This window comes from Caretta caretta, chromosome 7 (genome assembly GCF_965140235.1).
Source record: "Caretta caretta isolate rCarCar2 chromosome 7, rCarCar1.hap1, whole genome shotgun sequence".
NCBI lineage: Eukaryota > Metazoa > Chordata > Testudines > Cheloniidae > Caretta > Caretta caretta.
The window spans coordinates 95,997,883-96,024,267 of record NC_134212.1 but is presented as its reverse complement, the minus strand read 5'-3'; the positions used below and the strand labels follow the sequence as shown (position 1 = coordinate 96,024,267).

At 42.0% G+C, this 26,385-nt stretch overlaps 1 protein-coding gene across 2 annotated transcripts in view; it reads right to left on the bottom strand.

Moving 5' to 3' along the window:
• LOC125639991 (heparan sulfate glucosamine 3-O-sulfotransferase 1-like) overlaps nucleotides 1-26,385 on the bottom strand; it is a 316,899-nt gene that overhangs the window by 238,999 nt on the left and 51,515 nt on the right. The window contains exon 2 of one of the 2 annotated variants that reach the window (XM_075130976.1): nucleotides 25,978-26,131. The gene's annotated coding sequence lies outside the window, so the exon portion shown is untranslated. The remainder of the gene's footprint in view (nucleotides 1-25,977; nucleotides 26,132-26,385) is intronic. The other variant, XM_075130975.1, reaches the window with a different exon arrangement.

The following is a 26,385-nucleotide window of genomic DNA, read 5'->3' as shown; positions in this document are numbered from 1 at the left end:
TATCTCTTGTAAAGTGTAGACACCAGAGGCTGACACAGCATTCCAATGATGGTCTCACTTTGTTAAACTAATTCAATAGAATACCATCTCCTCTATCCTATTTACTATTTCCCTTTTTATATATCCAAAGGTCATATTAGCCCTCTTAGCTCTTGTCCAACTGGCTATCAACTATGATCCCTACATCCTTCTCAGGACACAGCTCCCCATCCTGTAAATGGGGCCTGCATTCTTTTTGCCAACAACAAAAACATGAAGAAAAAGCGGAACCTCAAAAGAAGGATGGTTTGGTGGGTAGGGCATTAGCCTAGGAAATTAAGCAACCACAGGTTCATGTCCTTGCTCTACCACTGCCTGCCTGAGTGACCATGGGGAAAAAAATCTTAGTTTGCCAACTGTAAAATGGGGAAAGTACTTCTCTACTTCACGGTGGTGTTAGAATGGTTACATTTAAATTTTAAAAAATTGTGATGTATGTGGTAATGGGGGCCATATAAGTGCCTAATATATAGAAACAAGAATTAAATGCTGCCTATGAAATAAAAAAAGTGAAATTCTACCCCATAATGAGGTCTAATGCCACTGATATGTATTGAACTTTACCAGATCTGTGGTTTATTGTGTTAATTGTTCCTTTCACTGTGACCTACAGTAATAAAAACCTATATACATATACACTGCATCTTACGAACTCGTCAGCACCTTGAAGTGTTTCTGCCATTATTAAAAGTTCTCCTCTTTCCTTCTCAACTTTAGTTCATTCTCTCTCACACACCCCCATCTAAAATAAAAAAAAAATGTAAAAAAATGCCAGTTTTTAGGATACCAGTGATTTATTGTTCTAATACCGTACACTATGAGAGAACAATTGCTGTGATAATAGATTGTTGTAATATATCATCAGAATGGCACCATCAAGAATATCCTGGAGACAAACATTCTTTACGTTTATTTAGCTTAAATTTGATTTTTTTTGCAAAAACAACCAAAGTAAAGCTTTTGCATCAGCAGATGCAACAACAAAACTATAAAATTAGATCAAGTGAAAGATTTAAAGATGTTTTGATCTGGGATTTTTCTAATAAATCAAGAATGGTTACCTATCATTCTATTTAAAAAGTAGTCATCTTTAATGTTTACATTTTAGATTAAATGTGTGTAATGCAGACCCTTAAGTATCTGGGATATGGTTCTTAAGGACTTTTGATGAATGTGGTAAGTGTTACTGATCAACAAAAGAATAATTCATATATTGTAATCCCAGAAGAAACCATTGTGGTCATCTAGTCTGACCCTCTGTGTAACATAGGCTATATAGGTCTTCCCTGAGTTAACTCCTCTATGCACTAAAGCTTTTTTTTTTTTTTAAGCAGCAAAACATCCCATCTTGATTTTAAAATGTCCAGTGATTGAGAATTCACCACAACTCTTGGTAAACTGATCTAATGCCTAATTACACTCATTGAAAAATATGTGCCTTATTTCTAGGGTGACCAGCTAGCAACTGTGAAAAAACGGGACAGGGGGTGAGGGGGTAATAGGCGCCTATATAAGAAAAAGTCCCAAAAAACGGGACTGTCCCTTTTAAAACGGGACATCTGGTCACCCTACTTATTTCCATTCTGAATTTGTCTGGCTTCAAAGTCTAGCCATTTGATCTTTTAATATAAAGTCTGTTCCCTGTGTAGATAGTAGCAGACTGATTAAGTCACCTCAACCTTCTCTTTGTTAAACTAAATAAATCAATCTCGTTGAGTCTTTCACTATAAAGGCATGTTTTTAAATCCTATAATCATTCTCAAGACTCTTCTCTGAAACCTCTCCAGTTTTTCAACATCCATCTTAAATTGTTGACATCAGAATTGGGGACAGTATTCCAGTAGCTGTCACACCAGTTTCACATACACAGCAACATAACCTTGCTACTCCTATCAGATATTCTCTTGTACCCAAGGATCACATTAGCCCTTTTGGTTAATGTCACAATAACAGCTTATGTTCAGTTGATTATCTGCCATGACCTCAAATCTGTTTTTAGAGAGAGTTTCTCAGGATAGCATCCCGCATCCTGTAAGGACGGCCTGCATTTTTTGTTCATAGATGTATAACTTGATATTTGGCCCCATTTAAGTGCATTGTCACCCCTTTAGACACAGCAGTTTTTCCATCTTTACATTAGGCTATATTAAAATATGTATTATCTGCTTGTGTCCAGCTTATCAAATGATCCAGATCATTGTGTATTAATGACTTGTTCTCTTCATTTTTCACCACTTCTCCAATCTTTGTATTATCTGCAAGCTTTATCAGTGATGGTTTTATGTTTTCTTCTAGGTCATTGGTGAAGAAGAAAAAAAATCAAATAGGTTGGGTAAAGAACCAATCTGGACAGGGCCCCACTAGAAATATAACTGCTCGATAATGATTCCCCAATTACAATTACACTTTGAGAGGCACCATTTAGCCAGTTTTAACCCATTTACTGTGTGCCATTTGAATGTGTCATTCTAATTTCTTAATCAAAATTTCATGCAATACCAAGTCAAATGCTTTACAGCCATATAAGTTTATCATATCAACACTATTTCCATTATCAGCCAAACTATAATCTCATTAAATTTTATATAAATAAGTTTTACAAGATCTATTTCCCATATAATTAATGCCAATCAACATGGTTTTATTACCCTTCCTTAATTCTTTAAGGAATGAGTCCTGCATCAGCCATTTCACTATTATGCCCGGGATTCAAGTCAGGTTGACAAGCTTATGAATTACCCAGATTGTTCCATTTACCCCTTTAAAATGTTAAATTTCTTCCAGTCCTCTGGAACTTCATAAGTGTTCAAAAACTTATTGAAAAGCAATATTAGTGGTCCAGACACCTCCTCAGCCATATCTTTTAAAACCCTTGGGTGCAAGTTATCTGGACCTGATTTTAAAAAAATGTCTAACATTACTACCTACTGATTAACATGAATGGCAGCTCTTTTTAGCTCTCTTTATCAGACAGGGACTGTTTAATTTACTCTACTGACATCAGGGGAGACAGTTTGAAAATTCTGCCCTGTTCACTGACATGTGTGCATGTTGCACCCTCTTCAAAACCGAGGAAGTATTGGATATGCTTCTTTTATCACATACACCGGTTTATTACAATCTAACATTGAATTACTACTGATTTACACTAGTGTAAATAAGAAGCAAAATCAGGCCCACTGTGCACAATGCTTCAAGATCATTCAGTGGACGAAGATTTTTCTGTACTATCCCTTACTGCGGGGCTGTGCAATAATGGCACAATCAGGCTCGAAGACTGAGCTTTTCCAAGCTGCCTAAGGGAACTGGATGCCCAAGTCCCTTTGATTCTAATGGCTGCACTGCACGGGCTACCAATAATGCATAGCAGTGCAAGAGGGAGAGCTGCCTTTGCAGGGCCACTACTTCCCATCCTAGCCAAGTAGGTTGGGGTAGGGAGGAAGCACTTGTTACTTGCTGTGCCATGAAGTTTGTAAGATAATCGCTGCAGGGACTTTCACATAATGTGTTTGTATATTGCCTAGCATTGGACTAGATGACCTTCTGAGGTCCCTTCCAACCCTGATATTCTATGATAATGTGACATAGAATCAGAAGTGAGGACTTAAAGGGACCTCCAGTCCCCTGCACTCAAGCCAGGACTAGGTAATAGCTAGACCATTCCTGCCAGGTTTTTGTCAAACCTGTTCTTGAAAGCTCCAGTGGTGGAAATTCCACAACCTCCCTAGGCAATTTGTTCCAGTGCTTAACTATCCTGACAGTTAGGAAGTTTTTCCTAATGTCCAACCTAAAACACCCTTGCTGCAATTTAAGCCCATTGTTTCTTGTCCTATCATCAGAGGTTAAGAAAAACAATTTTGCTCACTCCTCCTTGTAACAATTTTTTATGTACTTGAAAACTGTTACCAAGCCCCGACTCAGTCTTCTCTTCTCCAGACTAAACAAACCAATTTTTTCATTCTTCCCTCATAGATCATTTTTGTTGCTCTCCTATGGACTTTCTCCAAATTTTCCTGAAATGTGGTGCCCAGAACTGGACATAATACTCTAGCTGAGGATGCCCTACACTTTAGCTGAGGCTCTCTACACAAACATCCCACACACAGATGGAATTCAAGCTGTCAGGCACAGTATCCCTGATGATGCCACAGCACAACTGGTTGCTGAGCTCCATGACTTTATCCTCACACACAATTATTTCAAATTTGGTGACAATATATACCTCCAGACCAGTTATACTGCTATGGGCACCCCCATGGCCCCACAATATGCCAACATTTTTATGGCTGACCTGGAACAATGCTTCCTCAGCTCTCGTCCACTCACACACCTTCTCTACCTACGCTACATTGATGACATCTTCATCATCTGGACCCATGGGAAGGAAACCCTGTAAGAATTCCACCACGATTTCAACAGCTTCCACCCCACCATCAACCTGAGCCTGGACCCATCTACATGGGAGGTCCACTTCCTAGACACCACGGTGCAAATAAGTGACGGTCACGTTAACACCACCCTATACTGAAAACCCGCCAACCGCTATGCCTACCTTCATGGCTCCAGCTTTCATCCCAGACACACCACACAATCCACTGTCTACAGCCAAGCGCTGAGGTACAACTGCATTTGCTCCAACCCCTCAGACACAGACCAACACCTACAAGCTCTTCACCAAGCATTCTCAAAACTATGATACCTGCATGAGGAAATAAGGAAACAGACCAACAGAGCCAGATGTGTACCCAGAAGCCTCCTGCTGCGAGACAAGCCCAAGAAAGAAACCAACAGAACTCCACTGGCCATCACATACAGTTCTCAGCTAAAACCTCTCCAATACATCATCAATGATCTACAACCCATCCTGGACAATGATCCCTCACTTTCACAGGCCTTGGGAGGCAGGCCAGTCCTCGCCCATAGAGAACCTGCCAACCTGAAGCATTTTCTCACCATCAACGACACACCGCACCATGGTAACTAACTCAGGAACCAATCCATGCAACAAACCTTGATGCCAACTCTGCCCACATATCTACACCGGCGACAACATCACAGGACCTAACCAGATCAGCCACACCATCACCGGTTCATTCACCTGCACATCCACCAATGTAATATACGCCATCATGTGCCAACAATGCTCCTCTGCTATGTACATCGGCCAAACTGGACAGTCCCTACGTAAAAGGATAAGTGGATACAAATCAGATATTAGGAATGGCAATATACAAAAACTTGTAGGAGAACACTTCAATCTCCCTGGACACACAATAGCAGATTTAAAGGAAGCCATCCTGCAGCAAAAAAAACCTTCAGGACCAAAGAGAAACTGCTGGGCTTCAGTTCATTTGCAAATTTGAGGTCAGCAGCTCAGGATTAAACAAAGACTGTGAATGGCTAGCCAACTACAAAAGCAGTTTGTCCTCCCTTGGTGTTCACACCTCAACTGCTAGAAGAGGGCCTCATCCTCCCTGATTGAACTATCCTTGTTATCCCTAGCCTGATTCTTGCTTGCATATTTATTTCTACCTCTGGAAATTTCCACTACATGCATCTGACGAAGTGGGTATTCACCCATGAAAGCTTATGCTCCAATAGGTCTGTTAATCTATAAGGTGCCACAGGAATCTTTTACACCCACTATGTTGTCTTTCTGTCTCTGTGGCATGCATCCTTTTAATGAAACCAAGAGCTTCAGATGTGTGTAGGCCTAAGACCGGTAGCTTGCCTCTGTGTCCCACCAGAAACTCATTTTTCCTTTGCATTTAAAGTGTCTGTGTGCACTCTCCTAACATTGGAATGGCTCCTTCATTACAATCTTTTCCAGACACTTTTGATTCATCCACTTTTATGTGCTTCTTATCTCTTTAGCACAGTTTTTGTTATTACATTTACTTGTGTCCCAGGATCCATTTTTGGGGTCATATAAAGGCTATTTGTGCAGATTTTAAATTAACTCAGGCTATATACATTTTCTTTTTCTTCTGTGTCTAACTCCTTTCATTCAGGGTGCCCCTGAAGCACTATTTCCAAGTTTAAACTCTTAATGCTACCTTGTCATTCTTGGCATAGGTGTTCCAGAGAGCTGCAAAGAGGGATGTTGGGCAAGAAGGGGAGCAGACGACAACTGGACTCAGCAGCGCTGGCTGCAGTTTGGAATGTTACCATCACCACACTACAAAGGAAGCACCCTTTAAAATGTTTTAATTCTTTACATTGTGTTTAAAAGTGGCCTAATGTAGACAGAGAAAAGCAGGACAGAAGAATGCTGACATTCATGGGAACGAGAGGTACTCATTTCAACTTAACTCCTATCTCACCCCTCCCCCCACAATACACCAGTTAAACTAACTTAAAGATACATCAATCTATGTGCACAACAGGAAAAATGAAACAATGGTGATAACTAAAACTTACAACAAATATGTCTAGATCTACAATATAAAGTTTTCAGCAGGCTCTTAGAAACACAGCTGAGCATTCGAAGTTTGTTTTACAGTTATTTAATGAGAATTTCTAGACTAAAAATAAGGACCCTAATAAAAAGAAGCTTTTAAAGGTTTGCTTTATTTGATTTTTTTAACTTAAACCTGCAATTTATCAATTGAATATGTAAATAATTTAATTAAACATGATCCAGATTTTTGCTTTAGAGTGATTGTGTTATGGATGTTACCTCAATGATGAATTATTGTCAATGCAACCTGCTGAGCAGTTCTTATTTTTTTCCTTTTGTGATTCATAATAAATCCTGATAACATTATGTCCCCCAACAGCCTGGGTAAATGTAACAGATTGTAATAAAAATCCTAAAATCAATCTGATTTAAACCAGACAAAAACCCTAAGGAAATCTTCATGCATTCATTTACATGACAACTTCAAAAGTTAAGGCCCAAGATAAGCAGTAAAAAAAAAAAAAATCTGAAAGTTAGAAAAAGCAAATCCATTGAGCAAATATTTTATGTCCAGTTCAGTACATCCAGGTCTTTATAAAAGAAGAAATAAGATGAAGCTCTCTATCAGTGAAATAGAGTTTTTATTTAGGACTTTATCTGACTAGATTTGCATTTTGACTATTTCAGTGCACCAGAATCTGTAAGATACTCACAGTGTCAGATTCTAGACTTTAGATTCTGACATAAGTAGACATGTTTCCATAAGACACATTTAGGAATAAGCGATAGCTAAAGCAGGCAGAATTTTTCATTTCAGCACAATCATTTCAGTCTATGTCCCTGTGAGATTCACCAAGGGAACTGAGGAAAATGAATCTAACAGAACTATGGCACATTGTTTGAATTTAAGGTAAAACCAACAAGAAAGTCCCGTTGTACATATGATCACTGTAATGAATTTGTAGCAATGCAAAATAGGAAACTAACCTCACATACCTTTTGCAAGGACAGCATTTTAAATTAATTTAGGGGAATCCTAATCTAACTCAGTCACTGATAAGGTAATAAAAAAAAGGTGTGAAAGTTAATTAATCTGTCCAGAATCTGGCTATATATATATTTCAAAAGGAGCATGCTCATACAGGGGATATTTCACAAGACTCATCTAAGTAATTCAGATTAGGAAGGAGAGATGAGAAGGGAACAGGTTGTTAATTTTTTTTTTATTTTTATTTTTTTTGGGTAGGGAATCAGAGCTCAAAATGCACTGTACTTCAATCTTAAGGTCTGTGACAGATGGCCTATTAATGCACATAACAGCATCATCTCCATAAAAACAGGACTGGAATCTACAAGGAATCACTGGGGCCACTAAACTGTATCAAGAGAAAAGAATATCACAATCCAAGAGCCCTGTGGGGCATCTTTTTAATTATTGCTGGTTCATGTTTTAGGATAAGATTTTGTTCATTTCCGTAGAAAGAATTGGATACTTAGTTTGGTGTTATGGCTGTCAAATAAAAGGAAATAAACAAAAGGAAATAAAAAAATTACAGTGTAAACTTGTGAAGGGCAGCCAAGAAGTTCAGCATTATTGTAATATCAAAGTATCAAGTCATGTCTCAAATGAGAGCTAGTGACTTACTGGTTATGCTTTGGGGACAGACTTGATAAACAAGTTTGTCCTAGACAAAAGAATGTTGCTTTGCCTGTATCACCAGTGTAAATTCAGCAAGGTAATGCCAGAGACAATAGGAAGTTCATTTGCATTTAAGGTAAACAAAGTAATTAAGCCAATCAAGAAAGCAAACTGGCCAGAAGATGAAAAGTGGGGTTGGTACCTACACCTTAAAGGATGAGCAGCTGGGGAACAGAACTTTGTCGGGGTTTACTTTCCAAAAAAGAGATGAGAACCTTTTATTTATACATCACTTTGGGGACAAAGGGGACAGTACCCTCTGATTCGGTGAATGTTGGATCCTTTTGCCTGGAGGGTTGGAGATGCTGGTAACCCGATAGAAGCAAAAAAACTATTTTAGGCAACGACACAGCTTGCTAGAATTAAGTTTATTTTGTTTTGTTTGTAACCATTTTCTGTTTCTGTTATGTCTACTTAAGAGTCACGTAAATCTCTGTTCTTTGTTAATAAACCTATTCTTAGTTTTACTATAATATAACAGCACTGAGATAATTTAAAGTAAAGTAAGAGTCCTCAGCTAATCTAACAGGCTCACATGTACGCTCTTTAGAAGCGGTGAACTTACATTTCTATGATCGTCCAGTGAGAGGGACTAGATACTGCAGAGCGACGGGTCTGGGTAACTGGGGTTCACTGATGGTTACCTGCAAGGCAAGGTTAAGACCAGCAGAGTCTCAAAGAGTTTGCTGGTGAGATGGACAGACTAGGGTGCCAGGAAGCTGACACAGTCTATGCCCCAGCAAAACTCTCCTGTTTTAATGCAGAAGGGTAACACAAAGGCTCATGGTTCTGGATGCACTGTGGAGAGGGTCACACTCACCACTCTCCCAGCCCTCTCCACTCTTTTTGGAAGGCTGGTGCCAGTCACATGGAGTCTTTATACCCCCTGACCACAACGGACTGTCATGCCTGATCCCACATAGGAGCACAAGAGAAGGAGTATCCTTATATGCTCTTCCCCAACAACATAAGGGCTGGATACCAAGCTGCCTACAATGGTGTAAGTATACATGGAAGAAGTAAGAGTCTTTTCCCCAAAGAGCTTTCATTTTCAAAGCACAGTCAGGGATAGTACAAAATATACAGAAAAAAACACAGACTGGGGATTTATATCAAGAAAGATGTAAGGAACAGATGATACTTCTAATGTTGAAGGTGTAAAGGGAGAATAATTAATGAACACTAATTGGGATGCTGTTCCAAGCATTCTGAAAGAATGTTTTGATACACTTTCGTTACTCTGATCCATGGATGGACGCATATAGCAACACTTTCTTCTCCACTCGACAGTATCACATTTTATATCACCCAGGCAGTTAGAAGCTCTAGTTGAGCCTGTGTTTCCTCCAGAGCACCAGGCACAGAGACAAGTGATGATGGGAAGCCAAGGACAAATTTACCTCTGTGAGCATAACCTTTTAGTTTTTCAGCTATAGGCCCAATCTTTCTCACCATTAAAAGTTTACCATTAACTTTGTTGAGAGCAGGATCGGGCATTTAAATCTAGTTTTACCAAAGTTTTCATAGTTTCTTCAACTGAAACTACCAGTCATACAGAATTATGTAGGGACTCTTCCTAAACTCCCCATTTCTCAGTTTCCTGAAGGTGATTGGACTGTCTCCCTGGATGAATTTACTACTTTAAAAAAAAAAAAAATTAAGGCCTCCATGATGCAGCAATCCAACATAAGATTGGGACCAAGCTATATCCTTCTTGTGAATATTCTACCCATTTATCATTTTATTCATTTTCTCCTGTCTTGAAGCCCACTACTTCTTCTTAGTAATATCAAGCTAATCCTATTCCCACAACTACTTCCTTTTATTACTAGTCCTATTGTTATAAAAAGTATTATTCCCCCCTCCACACACAGTCCTATATTGTATTATTAAATGTACATTGATAAGTTTGATTTGGAAAAGCTAACTCTAAACCATCAAATGAGAAGCAAATTTCACCATTTCTTCACTTCCTTTTGTGGCTGAACTTCTGGTGCATGTTTTGTTTGTTTTTGTAAACATCAGATTTCTGACTTTGTCAATAAAGTTGTCGTGTACAAATATGGCATTTTTCTAAGGGGACAGAAGATTTGAAGTTTGATACTAGCAGGCCAGCATCACCCTCTGAAGTGCTGACACATCCGAATTTCTGTTAATGGCAGACTTCCCAACATACTCAAGTGGGCATCTCCTGCATAAAGTAGTAATATTAGAATTAGAAATAGAATGCATTCTAAATATTTTGGGCCATAAGATCACCTCAGTTTCTATGTGTGGAAGGAAGCAGAAACCCCTGGATCCCAATTCAGGAGCTCAACCTACAACCCCAGAGCTGCTGGATGTTTCTGGTAAAGTGATCACCATTAAAGTAGTTAATAAAGTAACCATTTAAATTATCAGCATTAGACTTCAGAATAATATATCATGAAATTCATTGGGGGAACCTTCCCAGGTTGTTACTCCCACTCATCATTAACAATTTAAACGTTTCTTAATGGAGGAGGGAAAAACCCAATTAAATGTCTATTATGCTAGGTAAAATGTAGCAATGGCTAATTATTAGTGGTAACCTGTATAGCCAAATAACAATTTCTTCCCCTTTACTGCTCTTTTATGATAAAGGAGATGGCCTCAAGCCTTTTAGAAGAAAAATATTGTGCTTGAGGGGTTTTTGTTTGTTTGTTTTGGGTTTTTTTAGTATTTGAAGTATCAGGTTTTCACTTCCTTTTCTTTGCTTGAGGACTTTGGCAAGATATTTGGCATTCCCAAATATTAATGTCACATAAGGCTTATGGTTGCTAAGATTATGTACCTTTAAAACAGCCACAACCTGGTTTGTCTTTTATGTCATCGGCTTTGCTCCAAGTAGACTTTTCTTCAGGAGTACAAGTAATGGTCCAGATTCACAATTATGAGAACTTTTTAGCTTTTTAATAAATATAGCCAAGTGCACCTTGGAATGTGTTAAAGAATTTTTAAACAGTCATATGGCTAGCAGTTAAGAGAGGAGAATGTCTAGAAAGATTTAATGTGAAATAAGTGTCATACTAATCCAGGAAACCTAGGACCTTTTTAGAACATGTATTCAAAAGACTAAAAAGACCTTTTGCCTTGATATATTTTGAAGGTGAATTATTAGAACAGTTCATGGAATCACTCTTCTCTTGTAAACATTTTTAAGGGATTGCTGAAAGCAGAAAGTATTACAGACAGCTGCAGTGTAGCCAAAGCACTAGCTCTCCATGCAGAGATAATATATAGTTTGTTGGTGTTGGGAAAAGTCAAGTCATTTTCTTTATTCTCTCCTTTTTTGAATAATGTGCATTGCAGCATTAATTGTTATGGAGGTAGAAAATAATAGGCTGTTACCTTTGACAGAGATTTAATTGAAGGACTGTACATGGTATGGAAGGAGGGATTCTCTGAGAAATTGTCATGCACGGGTAAGTAATAGCAATCACAATTTTAATGTGAAAGAGGGATGCTAAGAAAGTAGGAGAAATGCACGTTATTAATTGGTGGGTAGGGGAAAGGCTTTGAAAGGGTTAACTCTCTTTTGAATTAGTACTTGTGGCACCTTAGAGACTAACCAATTTATTTGAGCATGAGCTTTCGTGAGCTACAGCTCACTTCATCAGATGTATACCGTGGAAACTGCAGCAGACTTTATATACACACAGAGAATATGAAACAATACCTCCTCCCACCCCACTGTCCTGCTGGTAATAGCTTATCTAAAGTGATCAACAGGTGGGCCATTTCCAGCACAAATCCAGGTTTTCTCACCCTCCACCCCCCCACACAAATTCACTCTCCTGCTGGTGCTAGCCCATCCAAAGTGACAACTCTTTACATAATCAAGTCGGGCTATTTCCTGCATAGATCCAGGTTTTCTCACATCCCCCCCACCCCCATACACACACAAACTCACTCTCCTGCTGGTAATAGCTCATCTAAACTGACCACTCTCCAAGTTTAAATCCAAGTTAAACCAGAACATCTGGGGGGGGGGGGGGGGGTAGGAAAAAACAAGAGGAAACAGGCTACCTTGCATAATGACTTAGCCACTCCCAGTCTCTATTTAAGCCTAAATTAATAGTATCCAATTTGCAAATGAATTCCAATTCAGCAGTTTCTCGCTGGAGTCTGGATTTGAAGTTTTTTTGTTTTAAGATAGCGACCTTCATGTCTGTGATTGCGTGACCAGAGAGATTGAAGTGTTCTCCGACTGGTTTATGAATGTTAGAATTCTTGACATCTGATTTGTGTCCATTTATTCTTTTACGTAGAGACTGTCCAGTTTGACCAATGTACATGGCAGAGGGGCATTGCTGGCACGTGATGGCATATATCACATTGGTGGATGTGCAGGTGAACGAGCCTCTGATAGTGTGGCTGATGTTATTAGGCCCTGTGATGGTGTCCCCTGAATAGATATGTGGGCACAATTGGCAACGGGCTTTGTTGCAAGGATAAGTTCCTGGGTTAGTGGTTCTGTTGTGTGGTATGTGGTTGTTGGTGAGTATTTGCTTCAGGTTGCGGGGCTGTCTGTAGGCAAGGACTGGCCTGTCTCCCAAGACTTGTGAGAGTGTTGGGTCATCCTTTAGGATAGGTTGTAGATCCTTAATAATGCGTTGGAGGGGTTTTAGTTGGGGGCTGAAGGTAACCGCTAGTGGCGTTCTGTTATTTTCTTTATTAGGCCTATCCTGTAGTAGGTAACTTCTGGGATGACCCAACACTTTATGTGTGGGTCATATATGTGTGTGAATATGAGAATACATATATGTGTATTCTCTGTGTGTTTATATACACACAGAGAATACACATATTCTCTGTGTGTATATAAAGTCTGCTGCAGTTTCCACGGTATACATCTGATGAAGTGAGCTGTAGCTCACGAAAGCTCATGCTCAAATAAATTGGTTAGTCTCTAAGGTGCCACAAGTACTCCTTTTCTTTTTGCGAATACAGACTAACACGGCTGTTCCTCTGAAACCTCTCTTTTGAATTGAATAACTATCCAATAAAACTAATCAAAAAGAAAGTCTGAGAAGATTATATGTATATGAGCCTCAAAATAAACCCTGGTTGTGGCTGGACTACCATACCTAAAGAAAGATAGACTTTTAAATAAAGCCCATTAGCTAAGCTTGATCCTTAAATCCAAGTTGATGGATAAAAATAATCTTTTCTAAGAATATGGGAGTTATACTATTCTTTGTGGACCACCTCCTACTATCCTTGCTAAGACTTCCCCACCACCCCCAGGAATTACATGCAGAACCACCTCTGCCAGGGGCTTAATACTAGTGGATACTGCACTAACTCACCCTGGGTCTCTTCCATGGCTGTGGGGGTACTCAGTCGATGGCAACACAGCTCCTGAAAGAGACATGCTGCCAGACAGCAGGGCCGAGTGGAGCAGCTATTCATACAAACAGCTCTACCCCTTGCAGATCTGGGTCCCTTCCTCCTCATGCCTTTGATCCATGAGCATGAGAGGTTTCATACCTTCATTCTCAACACCCAAAAACTGGAGGAATGATTTGTTGGGAAAGCTTGAGATAAAACAGTTTCTCTGATCTTCTAATCCTTTCACATGGGGTCCGACAAACAGAATCATAGGACTGGAAAGGACCTCAGGAGGTCATCTAGTCCAGTCCCCTGCACTCATGGTAGGACTAAGTATTATCTAGACCATCCCTGACAGGTGTTTGTCTAACCTGGTGTCATAAATATAAAGGGAAGGGTAAACCCCTTTGAAATCCCTCCTGGCCAGGGGAAAGCTCCTCTCATCTGTAAAGGGTTAAGAAGCTAAAGGTAACCTCGCTGGCACCTGACCAAAATGACCAATGAGGAGACAAGATACTTTCAAAAGCTGGGAGGAGGGAGAGAAACAAAGGGTCGGTGTGTCTGTCTATAGTCTGTCTTTGTCGGGGATAGACCAGGAATGGAGTCTTAGAACTTTTAGTAAGTAATCTAGCTAGGTATGTGTTAGATTATGATTTCTTTAAATGGCTGAGAAAAGAATTGTGTTGAATAGAATAACTATTTCTGTCTGTGTATCTTTTTTGTAACTTAAGGTTTTGCCTAGAGGGGTTCTCTATGTTTTTGAATCTAATTACCCTGTAAGATATCTACCATCCTGATTTTACAGGGGGGATTTCTTTATTTCTATTTACTTCTATTTTTATTAAAAGTCTTCTTGTAGGAAAACTGAATGCTTTTTCATTGTTCTCAGATCCAAGGATTTGGGTCTGTGGTCACCTATGCAAATTGGTGAGGCTTTTTATCCAACATTTCCCAGGAAAGGGGGGGGTGCAAGTGTTGGGAGGATTGTTCATTGTTCTTAAGATCCAAGGGTCTGGGTCTGTAGTCACCTAGGCAAATTGGTGAGGCTTTTTACCAAACCTTGTCCAGGAAGTGGGGTGCAAGGTTTTGGGAAGTATTCTGGGGGGAAGGACGCGTCCAAATAGCTCTTCCCCAGTAACCAGTATTAGTTTGGTGGTGGTAGCGGCCAGTCCAAGGACAACGGGTGGAATATTTTGTACCTTGGGGAAGTTTTGACCTAAGCTGGTAAAGATAAGCTTAGGAGGTTTTTCATGCAGGTCCCCACATCTGTACCCTAGAGTTCAGAGTGGGGGAGGAACTTTGACATGGTGGCATAGTGGTGGGATTAACCTGAAATCATTTTGAGATCCAGTTGAGATTTTTTTGAACTAGAAATACAGATTTTAAAAAGGAAATTTTTTTTTCCTTTGGAAAGGAAGTCCAGAAAGCTGCTGAAACTGAAAGCAGCTTGTTTTTTCTCTGCTTTGTGGCCAAGCAGGGACAAAAGGGGATTATTGTTGTGAATTGCAGGTTTTCTTTGCCTCGAGGCAGGGTACTTAACTTCTGCAGGGAAATTCACAGTCTTCCAACCCAGAGTTTTTTTTTTCTTTCTTCCTAAAAGTAAATAGGGGGTGTGTGTTCTACTCATTTGCTTTTTCTTTGGGTTGGGTAAGCAGGTTTCCAAGTAGTTGGAGGTTTTTTGCTTTAATTTGGGCCCAGAGCAGAGACAAGGGAATTGTCTTTTTCTGTAGGCTGACAATCACTATCAGAGAATAGGTATTCTATTCCAGCACAGCAAAATTTTACAGCCAAGTTTTGTTTGTTTATTTCTAAACCTCGGGTGTAAAGTTAGTTAAAAACAGAGAGGTTAGAATGACCAAATCCGCAGCTCGACTATAGCTGGAATTAGCCAAATTTCAGGCTGAGGAAAAACAAAGGGAACATGAAAGACAGATAGAACTCATGCGGCTGGAGAAGGAGGTACAGGAGGCTGCCCACAAGAGGGAAATGGAGGCAAGGAAGCATGTGGAGGAGGAGAAGGAAAAAGAGAGGAAGCATGTGGAGGAGGAGAAGGAAAAAGAGAGGAAGCATGTGGAGGAGGTGGAGAGGATAAAGGCCCAGCAGAATATACCAACAAACCCTAGCAATCCTTCTCCAGGTACCACTTCCCATCCCAGAAAGTTCCCCACTTACAAGGCAGGTGATGATACTGAGGCCTTCTTAGAAAACTTCGAAAGGGCCTGCCTTGGGTACAACATCTCTACTGACCAATACATGGTAGAGCTGAGGCCGCAGCTCAGTGGACCCTTAGCTGAGGTGGCAGCTGAAATGCCTAAAGAACACATGAACAAGTATGAACTGTTTAAATCCAAGGCGAGAGTCAGAATGGGGATAACACCTGAGCAGTCTCGTCGGAGGTTCAGAGCCCTAAGGTGGAAACCAGACACGTCATTTACCCGACATGCCTACCACATTGTGAAACATTGGGATGCCTAGATATCAGGAGCAAGTGTTGAATCTCCAGTAAATTTGCCCTTCCTAATGCAAATGGAACAATTCTTAGAGGGTGTTCCTGAGGAAATAGAAAGATACATCCTAGATGGGAAGCCCAAAACTGTAATCGAGGCAGGAGAGATTGGAGTCAGATGGGTGGAGGTGGCAGAGAAGAAGAAAACTGGTCGCAGTTGGAGCGGAGACCAGAAGGGACCACCCCAGACCACACCCTATTACCGGGGGCCGCCCAAAGCCCCACCTACCTCCCAAAGAACCCTCCAGACCCCTTATCGTCCCACCACCCCGTTCTCCAGCAACCCTCCTCGCCCCAGTGACCCGTCAGCTGGACGATGTTTTAAATGTAACGAGCTGGGACATGTAAAGGCCAACTGCCCCAAGAACCCCAACAGATTACAGTTCTTTGCACCGGAATCACACCAGAGGTCCACAGGCCCAGATACCTCCCAGATACCCTTGGAGCTGAGGGAAACTGTGAGTGTGGGCGGGAAGAAGGTCACCGCGTGGAGGGACACCGGAGCACAAGTGTCAGCTATCCATGCTTCCTTAGTGGACCCCAATTTAATCAACCCAGAGATCCAAGTGACAATTCAACCCTTCAAGTCCAACTCTTTCAATTTGCCGACAGCCAAGTTGCCTGTCCAGTACAAGGGCTGGTCAGGAATGTGGACTTTTGCAGTCTATGATGATTATCCCATCCCCATGCTGTTGGGGGAAGACTTGGCCAATCATGTGAAGCAGGCCAAGAGGGTGGGAACGGTCACCCGCAGCCAGGCTAAACAAGCCGTGAGGCCTAGCTCTGTTCCGGAAACTTCTATCAGGACCCGGTCAGAGGTGATGGACCCGGACCCCAGGCCAATGTCTGCAACAGCAGTAGTGGATCCAGTCCCAGACGGAACCAGTCCCAGAACCGGAACCAGCCGAACAACCAACACCAGACTCCGTGTCAGCACTGAATCCAGTACTTGCAACCTCAACACCAGAGGGCCCCACCGAACCTGAACTGGCAGCAGCCGATAACCCTACACAAGAGGCTCAGCCGGAGCCTGAATCCCAACATAGTGCACCAGCGGAGAGCGGTTCACAGTCAACAGAAACAGCTCCATCCCCTATATCGCTTCCAGAGGGACCAAGCCTAGGTCCACAATCCAAAGAGGAACTGATGTCTCCAGCATCAAGGGAACAGTTCCAGACCGAACAGGAAGCAGATGAAAGCCTCCAGAGAGCTTGGACGGCGGCACGGAGCAACCCACCGCCTCTCAGCTCTTCTAATCGATCCAGGTTTGTTGTAGAAAGAGGACTTTTATACAAGGAAACTCTTTCTGGGGGACACCAGGAAGACTGGCATCCTCAGAGACAGTTGGTAGTTCCAACTAAATACCGGGCCAAGCTCTTGAGCTTAACCCATGATCACCCTAGTGGCCATGCTGGGGTGAACAGGACCAAAGACCGTTTGGGGGGGTCATTCCACTGGGAGGGAATGGGCAAGGATGTTTCTACCTATGTCCAGTCTTGTGAGGTGTGCCAAAGAGTGGGAAAACCCCAAGACCAGGTCAAAGCCCCTCTCCAGCCACTCCCCATCATTGAAGTTCCATTTCAGCGAGTAGCTGTGGATATTCTGGGTCCTTTTCCGAAAAAGACACCCAGAGGAAAGCAGTACATACTGACTTTCATGGATTTTGCCACCCGATGGCCGGAAGCAGTAGCTCTAAGCAACACCAGGGCTAAAAGTGTGTGCCAGGCACTAGCAGACATTTTTGCCAGGGTAGGTTGGCCCTCCGACATCCTCACAGATGCAGGGACTAATTTCCTGGCAGGAACTATGAAAAACCTTTGGGAAGCTCATGGGGTAAATCACTTGGTTGCCACTCCTTACCACCATCAAACAAATGGCATGGTGGAGAAGTTTAATGGAACTTTGGGTGCCATGATACGTAAATTCGTAAATGAGCACTCCAATGATTGGGACCTAGGGTTGCAGCAGTTGCTCTTTGCCTACAGAGCTGTACCACATCCCAGTTTAGGGTTTTCCCCATTTGAACTTGTATATGGCCGTGAGGTTAAGGGGCCATTGCAGTTGGTGAAGCAGCAATGGGAGGGATTTACACCTTCTCCAGGAACTAACATTCTGGACTTTGTAACCAACCTACAAAAACACCCTCCGAACCTCTTTAGCCCTTGCTAGAGAAAACTTACAGGATGCTCAAAAAGAGAAAAAAGCCTGGTATGATAAACATGCCAGAGAGCGTTCCTTCAAAGTAGGAGACCAAGTCATGGTCTTAAGGGCGCTCCAGGCCCATAAAATGGAAGCATCGTGGGAAGGGCCATTCACGGTCCAGGAGCGCCTGGGAGCTGTTAATTATCTCATAGCATTCCCCACCTCCAACCGAAAGCCTAAGGTGTACCATATTAATTCTCTAAAGCCCTTTTATTCCAGAGAATTAAAGGTTTGTCAGTTTACAGCCCAGGGAGGAGACGATGCTGAGTGGCCTGAAGGTGTCTACTACGAAGGGAAATGTGCTGGTGGTGTGGAAGAGGTGAACCTCTCCATGACCCTTGGGCGTATGCAGCGACAGCAGATCCAGGAGCTGTGCACTAGCTACGCACCAACGTTCTCAGCCACCCCAGGACTGACTGAACGGGCATACCACTCCATTGACACAGGTAATGCTCACCCAATTAGGGTCCAACCTTACCGGGTGTCTCCTCAAGCTAAAACTGCTATAGAACGGGAGATCCAGGATATGTTACAGATGGGTGTAATCCGCCCCTCTGAAAGTGCATGGGCATCTCCAGTGGTTCTAGTTCCCAAACCAGATGGGGAAATACGTTTTTGCATGGACTACCGTAAGCTAAACGCTGTAACTCGTCCAGACAACTATCCAATGCCACGCACAGATGAACTATTAGAGAAACTGGGACGGGCCCAGTTCATCTCTACCTTGGACTTAACCAAGGGGTACTGGCAGGCACCGCTAGATTAATCTGCCAAGGAAAGGTCAGCCTTCACCACACATCTCGGGCTGTATGAATTTAATGTACTCCCTTTCGGGCTGCGAAATGCACCCGCCACTTTCCAAAGACTAGTAGATGGTCTCCTAGCGGGATTAGGAGAATATGCAGTCGCCTACCTTGACAATGTGGCCATATTTTCGGATTCCTGGGCAGACCACCTGGAACATCTACAAAAAGTCCTTGAGCACATAAGGGAGGCAGGACTAACTGTTAAGGCTAAGAAGTGTCAAATAGGCCTAAACAGAGTGACTTACCTTGGACACCAGGTGGGTCAAGGAACTATCAGCCCCCTACAGGCCAAAGTGAATGCTATCCAAAAGTGGCCTGTCCCAAAGTCAAAGAAACAGGTTCAATCCTTCTTAGGCTTGGCCGGTTATTACAGACGATTTGTACCGCACTACAGCCAAATCGCTGCCCCACTGACAGACCTAACCAAAAAGAAACAGCCAAATGCTGTTCAGTGGACCAAAAAGTGTCAGAAAGCCTTTAACAAGCTTAAAGCGACACTCATGTCTGACCCTGTACTAAGGGCCCCAGACTTTGACAAACCGTTCCTAGTAACCACAGATGCGTCCGAGCGTGGTGTGGGAGCAGTTTTAATGCAGAAAGGACCTGATCAAGAATTCCACCCTGTAGTGTTTCTCAGCAAAAAACTGTCTGAGAGGGAAAGCAACTGGTCAGTCACTGAAAAAGAATGTTACGCCATTGTCTACGCTCTGGAAAAGCTACGCCCATATGTTTGGGGACGGCGTTTCCACCTGCAAACCGACCATGCTGCACTGAAGTGGCTTCACACCGTCAAGGAAACTAACAAAAAACTTCTTCGGTGGAGTTTAGCTCTCCAAGATTTTGATTTCGACATCCAACACATCTCAGGAGCTTCTAACAAAGTGACTGATGCACTCTCCCGTGAAAGTTTCCCAGAATCAACTGGTTAAAATCATCCTTGAGATGTGGAAAATATTGTTAGTCTTTATGTACTTGGTAGTATATTTAGAGATGCATGTGTCTTATAAACTCTGTTTTTCCTAGAGCTCCAGGAAGAAATCCCAGCCAGTGTTTCACCCTAGCTGAGATTTGGGGGGCGTGTCATAAATATAAAGGGAAGGGTAAACCCCTTTGAAATCCCTCCTGGCCAGGGGAAAGCTCCTCTCACCTGTAAAGGGTTAAGAAGCTAAAGGTAACCTCGCTGGTACCTGACCAAAATGACCAATGAGGAGACAAGATACTTTCAAAAGCTGGGAGGAGGGAGAGAAACAAAGGGTCGGTGTGTCTGTCTATAGTCTGTCTTTGTCGGGGATAGACCAGGAATGGAGTCTTAGAACTTTTAGTAAGTAATCTAGCTAGGTATGTGTTAGATTATGATTTCTTTAAATGGCTGAGAAAAGAATTGTGCTGAATAGAATAACTATTTCTGTCTGTGTATCTTTTTTGTAACTTAAGGTTTTGCCTAGAGGGGTTCTCTATGTTTTTGAATCTAATTACCCTGTAAGATATCTACCATCCTGATTTTACAGGGGGGATTTCTTCATTTCTATTTACTTCTATTTCTATTAAAAGTCTTCTTGTAAGAAAACTGAATGCTTTTTCATTGTTCTCAGATCCAAGGGTTTGGGTCTGTAGTCACCTATGCAAATTGGTGAGGCTTTTTATCCAACATTTCCCAGGAAAGGGGGGGTGCAAGTGTTGGGAGGATTGTTCATTGTTCTTAAGATCCAAGGGTCTGGGTCTGTAGTCACCTAGGCAAATTGGTGAGGCTTTTTACCAAACCTTGTCCAGGAAGTGGGGTGCAAGGTTTTGGGAAGTATTTTGGGGGGAAGGACACGTCCAAACAGCTCTTCCCCAGTAACCAGTATTAGTTTGGTGGTGGTAGCGGCCAGTCCAAGGACAACGGGTGGAATATTTTGTACCTTGGGGAAGTTTTGACCTAAGCTGGTAAAGATAAGCTTAGGAGGTTTTTCATGCAGGTCCCCACATCTGTACCCTAGAGTTCAGAGTGGGGGAGGAACCTTGACACCTGGTCTTAAAAATCTCCAATGATGGAGACTCCACAACCTCCCTAGGCAATTTATTCCAGTGCTTAACCGTCCTGACAGTTAGGAAGTTTTTCCGAATGTCTCACCTAAACCTCCCTTGCTGCAATTTAAATCCATTGCTTCTTGTCCTATGCTCAGAGGTTAACAAGATTTTTTCTCCCTCCTCTTTGTAAGAGCCTTTTATATCCCCTCTCAGTCCTCTCTTTTTCAGAACAAAAACCCAATTTTTTCAATCTTCTCTCATAGGTCATGTTTTCTAGACCCTTAATCATTTTTGTTGCCCTTTTTGGACTTTCTCCAATTTGTCCACATCTTTCCTGAAACGTCAAGCCCAGGACTGGATGTAGTACTCAGGTTGAGGCCTAATCGGCATGGAGTAGAGCAGAAATATCGTTCTGTTTTCTCACAGCCGCTGCTTAATTAAGTTAGTGGGATTGGTGCTCATGTAAAAATTGAGCGAGGACATCAGGAGCTGGCACCGTAATTGTAGTCCTTGTGATAAACAGGAGATAATGAGGCAGATTCAAAGAGCGTCAGGCAATAGTACAAGGTTTTTTGGTTGCTATGAAATTAGACTTGGCTGCATGTCGGGTTACAGGCAAAAGGATGAAATACATGATTTGAAAGAGTATTCAGGTCTCTTAGAGCCATAGTTGGGATTTTTGTGGAAAAAGTACACAGAAGCAATTTTCATAGTTTAAAAAAAATAGATGGTTGTATTGAGGCAACTGTAAAGGGCCCATACATTTACAAGGTTGTAGTACACGACTTATTTGAAACACACTGGTTTCCTCCAGAAGGTGCCTGTGAGAAGGTTATAACAGAGGTCGTCACTAGGTGTTCAAAATAAACCTGTTGGGCTACTGGATGGTTCAATACATATAGGCTTAATTCCCATAATCATTCTCCTCTTGGATACCAGTGGATATAGTAACTGGAGGTTTTCATCTGTTTCATCCAACATCTGTTAAGTAGTCTTTGTAAAATGACAGGTTTCAGAGTAGTAGCCGTGTTAGTCTGTATCAGCAAAAAAACAAAAACACACCACACGAGGAGAACGTGTGGCGTCTTAGAGACTAACAAATTTATTTGGGCATAAGCTTTCATGGGCTAAAACCCACATCATCGGATGCATGCAGTGGAAAATACAATAGGAAGATATACACACACACAGAACATGAAAAAATGGGTGTTGCCATACCAACTGTAGTGAGACCAATTAATTAAGGTGAGCTATTATCAGCAGGAGAAACAAAAAACTTTTGTAGTAATAATCAGGATGGCCCATTTCCAACAGTTGACAAGGTGCGAGTAACAGTAGGGGGAAAAAGGATTAGCATGGGAAAATAGTTTTTACTTTGTGTAATGATCATCTCAAAATAAATGTGTTAGTCTCTAAGGTGCCACAAGTCCTCCTCTTTTTTGTAAGATGAGTTACTGGACTTACTCCAGTTCAACTAGAACCTAGTGGACACATAGAAATACCTTGTCATTTCTACAGCTGGCTGCTGTGGTTAATTAGAGGACTGTCCATCTAGCCTCAACCATGAGCACTCATTATAACTTGTTACATTTTGGGTACAGATATCTACCCCCTCCCCGCAAACATTTCTTTGCAGGCAGTTTTCTGCTCTTTACTTTGCTGTTTTCTATGGAATCTTTTCTCCGCCCTTTGCCCTAAAGTAGGAGTTTCCTGCAGCCACAGGACCTCACAGCTCCTAGTGTACACAACATTAAACCTAGTCAGAACTTGCTGTAGGAAGTGGTGCTAGTGATTTAAACAGGTAACGCTCCTCTCTGTGCGACAATAATAAAACAATAACCCGTCATAGAATTGGGGTCATGCTACTGGAGGTTTTTTTTCAGATTAGATGTAAAATTGAGGTCTTGGCCAGTTCTTATTGAAAATCCAGTGGCATTTCCTCCCCTCTCCCCAGGTAGTGGTGTTAACAAAATGACATGGCTAATTTTATTCTGCATACCTGAAATTCACCAGCTGTTTGAACTAGTAAAGATTTTTTTCTATTTCTATTCTGAACCGTTATGAAGGGATGTTGTGTGCTGCTTAAAAGCTACCACCTTATACTGCAGAGCCAGTTGTCTTTCTCAAAAAGAAAAGGAGTACTTGTGGCACCTTAGAGACTAACCAATTTATTTGAGCATGAGCTTTCGTGAGCTACAGCTCACCTCACGAAAGCTCATGCTCAAATAAATTGGTTAGTCTCTAAGGTGCCACAAGTACTCCTTTTCTTTTTGCGAATACAGACTAACACGGCTGTTACTCTGAAAGTTGTCTTTCTGTGATGTGTGCACTGTTCCCTGTGAAGGCTTGTAATCCAGCTGCAAACTTTATGTGCTCTGTAAATGCTAGTCATTATTTTCAATCACACTTTAAAAAAAATCAAGGTGAAATGAACTGACAATATTCAAAGTTTATTAATTTCATACCAGAATTGTTAAGAAAATAGAGGCCAGTGAAAGTCAAAAAGCTTTCGCTCCATCCTATTAAATTCACTGGCAACGTATTAGTAGTTTACTGAAGACTTCCCTGAAGGCACAGGTCCATCCCTCCCCTGCTCTTTTAAAAGACAAGTCAAGGGAAGTATGTCTCCCCACCCCCCATGTGTGTTTGGTCTAAATGTCTGTTTAATAGTATTGAGTTCTGCTGCAGTGCTCATAAAAAGTTAAATTGGATTCTTTGTGTTCCCACAACAGGAAAAAACCCATAGGCTTGTTTGATTTCAACTCCAGCCTTGAGGTATATGAAGTACATAAGTGTTTTAAGCCCTGGTATTGGGAAGCAATCCACACAACGGACCTTTACTCCCCCAGAGTCACACTGACTTCAGTTAGATTGTTGGTGTGAAGGTCTGTCTGAGCAAATAGCTTTGCAGAACTGGAACCTTAGCTAGGGCAGCACAAGAATGTGCTGCTATTTGAGTATGCTGTAGAATAGCTAGTGATAAACAATCACAACGAACACTAGTCTTTAAGACTGATGGAAGTTGTACTAATGAATTAAAGCTTTTAAAAAGATGTAATCAACTGGCCAACCCTATATATTTTTAGGCATGGCATAATGAACTAGGAAATAACTATTTTCTATAAATAGGATGAATGCCTGTGTTTGATAGGCTACTTGCTATGGAGTTCAATCCAATAGGGTAATATCAGGCAGGAAAGGTAAAACAATGGCCTAGATTGGGTGGTTTCAAACTGGGGGTCAGGACCCCTCAGGGGATTGCGAGGTTATTACATGTGGAGGTCGTGAGCTGTCAGCCTCCACCCCAAACCCCCCTTTGCTTCCAGCATTTATAATGGTGTTAGACACATGTAAACAAGTGTTTTTAATCTAAGGGGGAGCGGGTGTCACACTCAGAGGCTTACTATGTGAAAGGGGATACTAGTACAATAGATTGAGAACCACTGGCCTAGATAACAGACAACCCAACACACACAATAGATAGGTTTGTAACCATGAAGAGGCAACTCAGACCCCAAGCTTGGTGACATACTTTTGCCAAGGCTGAGGGGAGGGAGATCAAAGGATCACTAAACCATTACACAACTCCACACTTATAAAGGAAGCTGATCTGGGTGAAGAGAGGCTGCCCTGGGAGCGACAGTGAAAGCTACCAGTCTGGCAAGCGAACATAGAGACAGAGAGCCTGATGCGAGCTGGACAGTTTGCTTCTCCCAGCCAGAGATGGCTGAGTTGATGGAAACTTACTCTTTCCTTGACAGCTTTTGTAAGGCATAAGTAATACCCATGCATAGGGGCCTTATTTTTACCTTGTGCTCCAGATGTTTTGTACCTTCTGGGGAATATGGATATAAATAGTGCTTTGCTTTGAAGACGCTGGTTTTGAATCACTTAAATCAACTTGCTGGTCACAGGTTCCCAGAGAAAGGGCTTACAACACAGACAGGCAAGTTGAATTAACATGGTGAAGAGGAAGCTGCAGCCGACAGCTCCGGCTGCAGAGCAGTTGGACCCTCTACCCAAAAAGAGGTGAATGAAGCCAGGGTGCACCCAAGAGGGACTGAAATGGTCCAAAGCACAGTTTTCCCAGTATACATGACACATGAAATATGGTCACCAACAATGAAGTCACCAGTTCGATTGTATGGAATTTCCTGGCCTGTGACAGAGTTTGAAGATCTCTACATTAATTTTAACATATATAAGCCCTCTCTATTAGAAAGGCCTTTGCACTTAATTGGGAGTGTTCTGATTGGGAAGATCCTGAGTACTACAATTCAGCCTTGGAGACCGCAAGTCCCAGGATGCCTTCGAGAAGAGAGCCTTCCAATTCCAGGGAGCCTCATTTTTTGGCTGCAGACACCGAGGTGGAGGGGTCCATTTTGTGAGGAGCTGAAATCCTGGTCAGGAAATGGAAGATTCCCTTGTGAAGCTCTGTCAAAGCCAGAAGTTGCTGCTGAGAAAGTGCTGGGGCTTTGACCAAGTAGGGAGCTACGGAGACTATTGGTGGCCTTCACTGGGGCAAGGGTAGAGAGACTTCTTGTGTCCAGAACTGACTAAAGTTGGCCTGCAGTACAGGCAGTATAACTACCATCTTTGTTGTTTAGGAAAGTGGGGATATCAAAGAGACTGTAGGGCAGAAGATCCCAACATTTTCCCTGCATGACCCCATTTTAACATGGATTGCTTTTGGCAACCCCAAACAGAGAGGATGCCATTCTCCATGCAACATGACCTCACATGCATCATATGTGCAAGGCCGTCCTCCATGCGATATGACATTTTGCTTTATACAATGGGATCCTCTGCACATTCAGAATTGCTGCGATCCCATTTTCTGATGGAGCAACCCCAGTTGGGATTGCAACCCACCATTTAAGCAGCAGTTCCCAAAAGGGTTTCCCCAGAGTCTGAGAAAGAAAGAAGTGGTCTTCTCATCTAAGCAGGATCCAGGGTTACTGACCTCTGGTTTTAACAACTCCATCTTCAGAGGGGTTGTGCAGCTTGGAACGATCCCACGTTAGAGTTGCTTTGCCTTGGCTGGTCTGCTTTGCTGGACCAACAGAGTGCTGTCCCAGCTTCAAGATCTTCAGGCACGCCCAAGCAAGCATCTAGAACTCAAATTAAGAGGAGTACACACTCAGTGGTGGGGTAAATGGTGCCAGTGTAAATGTAAGTTGAATTTTATTTATTACTGTAAACTGCATTAATTGATTTACTGAAGCCCCCCTTGATTTAAAGTGGTTGAGACATTTTAATTAATCTCAATCTGTTATATGTTTTCCTAAAATTGGTGGTAGAGGCACCACCAAAATTAATTTCCTTTATAAGTAAAAGGACTCCAGAAAAGGGGTGGCTAGAGGTTTCCCAC